Raw genomic sequence first — 6630 nt, forward strand, 5'->3', positions numbered from 1 at the left:
CAGTTCTGACTTGCGCCAAGATCGCCTCCTTCTGTTCCAGAATGGAAAGGTGAAGCAGGCAATCTTTCCTGAGACGTTCAAGAACAGGCACTTGGCAAGCAGCCAAGTGGCTCAAGGCAGCCGGAGTCCCCCAAGTAGGATTTCCATTCAACAAAGATGCGAAGACTTTGCAAAGAGTCAGTATCCCTTCTTCTTCTTCTTCTTTTTAAGGAAAGCACCAGCACCACCAAGGATACTTTCTGGAAAGGCTGAAACTAGTCAGCATCAAGTTTCTTTGGGCTTTGGCTGTTCCCCAATATTCCAGCCCCTTCTTACAAAACAGCTGCAGGATTTTCATGCCCACCTGCTGTGGGTGGAGAGCTCAGCCCGGCTGGTGCCCAAAGCAGATCCTGCTCTCTGGCTTGGCTCTGTGCATGACTTTGCTTCCTCTGCCTCTGCTCCTTGGAATCTCTCTCCAGCAGCACACTTAGCTGAGAGGCCAACCAGAAAGCTGCTCCTATCACTATGGGGGCGAGATGGGGGCCCCACATCATGGTCTGAGGAGGAGGGGGGACACCTCACCCTGCTGCCATGGTTACGACAACACCTGGCAGATGCACAGGCAAAGAGCTGGACAAGTAATTACTGCACCTGCAGGAGCTCTTCTTTATCAGACTGGCAAAGTCGAGAATTTAGAGGCAGAACATTGAATAACAGGGAAAATCCAATCAAAGCCCTGCTCTCCGTCAGGCTCCACTTGCTCTCCGTGTGGAGGGCTTGTCCATTTCGCTTTTCTTAGACAGCACTGCTGCTTTTATGACCAAGCAGTTCTCATTGGCCATTAACTCTTGTCAGGTCGATCCACATGATCTTTGTCCACTGTTGCCCTGGCTTCCTGCATCCCCCAAGGCCACTTTCAGAGATGGCCTGAGACAGGGATGGGCAGACTTCAGGCTGGCGGGAATAATAAAACAATAATAAAACTTATTTATTGTTGTTGTTTTTAGAAACCTGAGATCCACCCAGTGGAGCCTAGTGGCGCAAATACATGTTTGTTTGTTTGTTTGTTTGTTCATTCGTTCATTCGTTCATTCATTCATTCACCAGATTTAGAAAGCAATCCCATGGTCTCTGGGAGAGCATCTTAGGGTCCATAGGATTGCTCAGAACCCTCCTTTGAGGTTGGAGACAGTGCTTTGACCTCGGAAGGGAGAGTCAGAGATCCTACCCTAAACCCCGTTCTCTTGCAGCCGGTGCATAGATAACTGTGCCAGCTGCCTCTCTGAGCTGGAAAAGCAATCTCGGAGGAGGAGGTGGAAAGGGGGTGGTCTGGTGGGCGGGGAGGTGAATGGAGAGGCCAGGATACATGATATCCTGAGCCTCCTCTAGCTTCCTTCCCTCTTGCTCTGAAGCGCCCTCCCTAGATGGGCTGAAAAGCATGTCTGGCGAAAATCGCTAAACAAGGAGCATGGGGAGGCGAAGATTGTCCCCACTGCTCCTCCTGCCGTTCCGGCTTCAGCCCCTCAGTACATAGGAGTCTTGGAAGCCAAGTTCAAACACTTCCAAAAAGCGAGGGCGCAATTGATAGGATTGCGCCCTTATTTACCACTTCCTCTATTTAAAAATATATATCTCTAAGCAGTTTACAAGAGAACTGAAATATATTAAAGTATATGTTAAAATACAATTAAAATACGTATTTGCTAAAACATTGATTCCAAACATGCCAACCAATGCAACACCATAATGATCAAACTGGGCAGCACAGTCACTCAAGGAAGGCCTGGCTGAGGTGATTGGCACATAAAGTATGCTACAGGTGCCGTCTCCAGAATACTAGGATGGTGGTGGGGAAGATGTTTCACAAAGTGAGCACCAGCACATTATGAAATGACTTCCACCCTGGTATTTGGGAGATGCCAACTGTAGCATAACTGCTTCACACATTGTCTCAAAACCGTGGATGGGAATAGGGTGGTGCATGCTGGCCCTGCCCCCTGTGCATATGAGCTCTGCCCCTTCAGATATCTTGCCTTGCTATGCTGCGTGGCCCGCAATGTCCCCATGCGTGCCAGCCCTTCCCCCTCAGATCCTTGGCCTAGCCCTGGTGAATGCCAAAGTCTGCAGGGGAGTTCTACTCACCTTCTCTTGAATGCAAGAAGACCTCTCCACGGGATTAGAGACCCTGATGAGGGTTTGGTCTGCCGGCTTCAGGTTCTCCATCCCTGATTCAGCAGTAGGTCGGGGTTCCCCCCCTTCTTTTCATTTTTACTCTAAAGTAGGTGCAGGAGGCCTAATCCAGATTGGGACCCTAGTGTGAGGTGTAGGGGTAAAATCCAACATAAGTCCTACTTCAGAGTGGACCCACTGAAACGAATGACACTTAAGTTAGTCACTTCAATGGGTCTACACTAAGTAGGATTCATACCCTGGGTTTCTGCTTTGTTTAGGTGACCATATGGAAAGGAGGTCAGGGCTCCTTTATCTTTAACAGTTGTATGTACATTGATGGTGCTATATAAATAAATAAATAAATAAATAATAATAATAATAATAATAATAATAATAATAATAATAATAATAGTATAGAAAAGGAATTTCAGCAAGCGTCCAGGAAGGGATGTTCTATATGCTGTTTCTGAAAGCTTGAATCTGCTCATAGCGTTTCTGTCTCCAATATGCATACCTCCTAGGTCTTTATTTTAAGTGATTCATAGCTGTGCAAAGGGGAGATGTTATGCAACAGTGTCATTTTTCATAATTGGTCATACATTTCACCTAGAATTGGTGTTTCCAATGCGATGCACAAAGGGAGTCTATAGCTCACACACTTGAATTATGCATTGTCAATCAAACCCTGTTGTTTTGCTCACATTTTGGGTCAGGCTTCTGCTCTGACTTCCTTTATGTGTCAGTACTCTCCAGACAGAGAAAATAACTAATTTTCACTTATGCGCTGCCTATGAATTTTTTGCTTTGACTACGCATCATCTCTGAGGGCTGTGCTTCCAGCATCCCTGGGACACAAGGCATTGCAACTCTCTGAAACAGATATTTCCAAGTGCTCTGCCTTCAGAAAATAGTTTCACAGTAATTTACAATTTTGGAGGCACCACAACCGCAAATGGATTACAGACAGGGGTGGGCAGCCCTCTAGAGGATTCCTCTTGTTTGTTTTTTATTTGTTTCTTTTATTGAGAAGATTAACAAAATAGAACAGAAAATACATTGTGAAAACGGGGGGGGGGGGGAACCTTGCATTTCATATATAGAATTATCATTGATTTCCATCATGTGTACCGTTTATTAAAAAAGAAAAGAAAAAGGGACACAGTTATACAAAGGTTTCAAGAAAAGCAGACCAGATATCCGTGTATTTACCCACTTGCAAGTTGCATCTATTAGCTTCATCCCACGTACCTGTTTCCCTCGAATTATCCCCTACAGCGCTAAGCTGTCGGCATTGTTGTTGTTGCTACCGAGCGGCTAGATCCTTTGCATACCAGGAAATGGGTTTAAGGGGGGAAATGTAAAAAAATCATTAAAAATCAACAGATCACCCAATCTGATTCAAATTTGGTATGCTTAAAGCTCTCCTTAATATCTATTTCTGTGCCAATTTTGATGTCTTTATCTTTAAAGCTTACGTAGATTCAAGCATTTGTTTAATTTTTCTTCAAATCCTGCTCCTGCGCCCCAGTGGCCGCTCGGATGATACGCTCGAAAACTAGTATCAAAATACGGCGAGTCTTTTGCTTTTATAGCACAATTAAAGCAGGATGCATGGGAGTACTTCACAATAAAAGCAGATTATAAACTGGAAAACTTCGGAGTCCTTTGCATGCACTTCTCAGTGATTGCACAGTATAACGCTGGTGTGATAAAGCTCTATATAACAACCGTTCAAAAGTTGACAATGTTATTAGGTCCTCGATCCATTGCATTATGGGAGGTGTGAATTTGTCCTTCCAATGTGATAGTATAAGCCTTTTGGCTGTCATAAGGGCTCTGAAGATCCAGTTACACTGACCATGTGTTAACTTCCAAGAAGCAGGTTGGGAATTTAGGAGGAGAAGCACATTGTTCCATATTATAGATTGTTTCAGTACAAAGTTCAACCTTATTGTTACCTCCTCCCCAAAAGGGGCAACTACGGGGCATTGCCAAAATACGAGTTAAAGAAAGAATACAAAACAATTCTTAAAGATCTGTGCAGATTAAAAATAATAAAATCAGCCAAAAGCAGTGCCATCAGAATTAAAGACTGAATGGTTTTTTGAAGGCCTGAGTAGATCTTGCTCTTTGTATAGCATCGCTAGTATGCAGGGTCTTGCTATTTACTGTTTTACTCTGTACAGCACCATGTACATTGATGGTGCTATATAAATAAATAAATAAATAAATAAATAATGAGAAGGAAGTGGGTAAAGAAGGGGGGATTTACATGGTTATTTCTGTAACATGTGCTTAGGTTGGGTTACAGGCTTAGTAGGGCAGGAGTATTGAACCAGCTTTTATCCTGGTTGCGCTTTTTATATTGTATTTTGTAATTGTGTTTTAACCTGTTGGGTGTTTTACTGTGGTTTTAATTTTTGTGAACTGCCCAGAGAGCTTCGGCTATTGGGCGGTATAAAAATGTAATAAATAAATAAATAAAATAAATAAACCTCAGGCCCATGGGCCAAATCTGGCCTGGCTGGGGTCCCATTTTGAGCTTCTGTGGGTTTTCCCAAAGGCCACGCCCCTTTCTCCTCACCTGCAAACCCTTTGACAGATTCCCAGCTTTTGTGTGGTCTTTTCCCTCATTCTAAAGGCTAAAATGCTTCTCCTTGAGGGTAATTACTAGCAGTAAGAGCCCTCCGCTAACATCTTCCTTTTTTAATTTAATAGTTTCAATGCATCTTGTGCCCTGCAATTTGATAACGAAGGGCTGTATGTAAATATTTTAATTAATAAATATGAGGATATTTTGGACTCCACCCACCAGTGGAAAGTGGCCCCTGGGAGTTTCTCTGAAATTGAATTTGGCCCTCAGGCAGAGAGCGGTTCATCATCCCCGCAGTAAGGCATGGGCACGAGGGGGTTTGTGTCAAAGTCCTCTTGGAAAAGTGGGGTTTGAGAAGGGAACCAGCAGCTAATGTGAAACAGCTTCCCGTTGATCCATAACACTGGAAAAGAGCGGGGGCTGGGATGGAAATTTATTAATTATTATTTTCATTTATTGCATTTTTATACCGCCCAATAGCAGAAGCTCCCTGGGCGGTTCACAAAAATTAAAACTAAGTATAAAACTAACAGTATAAAAACATGATATAAAATACAATATAAAAGCACGACCAGGATAAAATCAGCAGCAGTGCAGAAATACAAATTTAAAATACAAATTTAAAACAGCAAAGTTAAAATTGAATTTATAGAATGTTAAAATGCTGAGAGAATAAAAAGTTCTTCACCTGGCGTCTGAAAGAATATAGTGTAGATGCCAGGTGAACCGCCTTAGGGACTTCATTCCACAGCCGGGGTGCCACAGCAGAGAAGGCCCTCTAATTAATGACTTTAATTACTGGTGAGATGATAACATGTCACTCTGGCAACACTTTAAAATGTGCTGCTCATAAACTAAGGGGGGAATTCCGCACCCTGTTGCCAGGAAAAGAAGCATTTCCAAATTTCATACCATGTTTCCGGGCATTGCTATGTATGCCTTCGCTCACCTGTCTTTTGCTACAAAATACCACCTGCCTATTTCTTCCTGTCCCCACACCTGTTTCCTCAGTTTCCTTTGCAATCCCGTTCTCTGACAAGGCTGTGGTGGGCTGTCTGTTGGATGAGCATGCATTATTGTTCACATTAGATGCTGGTCTGGTGCTATCTAAACGTTATCTTTGTGTTGCAAAATGAAAAGAGCTATTCGTGCTGCAAAAAAAAAAAAAGGGGGGGGGGGAGACAACAGAAGAAGGAAAAAGCCCAATAATTTTATGGATGTGCAATTGTGATCGCTTAGAGCTCCAGACCCAATCTTTTATCACACCAGCCACTTAAGGATAAGAAACATACTGAGAGGTGATAAGGCCATCTTTGGTTTGCTATTACTTAAATTAGTGTTGTGACCTCCCACTGCAAATCTAGCTCATCATGTCCCAGTCTAGGACATCTAAATCCATTTTAGCTAGTTGAGGTTATTGAATATTAAAGGGTCAATTGTAGCTCTGACCGGCTTAATTATATTTTGAACAGCTTCAGCTGTACAACCTTCAGGAATGATCAGTAAAAGTAGGAGCACCACTTCCAAGAAAAATAATGTTAAGGTGACATTGGACATTGCATCTCTGGCTTTGCAAGACATATATGTTTTGTTGAGTTCTTATAGGATCAAAGAATGTCTGGGACTGTCAAACATTACTAGAATACAGTCTTCCCCAACTTGGTGCCTTCCAGATGTTTTGGACTTCAGCTCCCATCAACCCCAGCCAATATGGCCAATGGTCAGGACTTGTGGGAGTTGTAGTCCAAAAACATCTGGAAGGCCCCAAGGTGGGGAAGGTGGCTATAATACCCATGCAGTCTAATTAGTGTTTTTTCTTATAGGCTCTCAAGGCCCAGCTTCAGCATGGCAGTGGGCCTTGTAGGTTATAGCCAGGAGTCTGGAAG

This window comes from Elgaria multicarinata, chromosome 8, assembly GCF_023053635.1.
Source record: "Elgaria multicarinata webbii isolate HBS135686 ecotype San Diego chromosome 8, rElgMul1.1.pri, whole genome shotgun sequence".
NCBI lineage: Eukaryota > Metazoa > Chordata > Lepidosauria > Squamata > Anguidae > Elgaria > Elgaria multicarinata.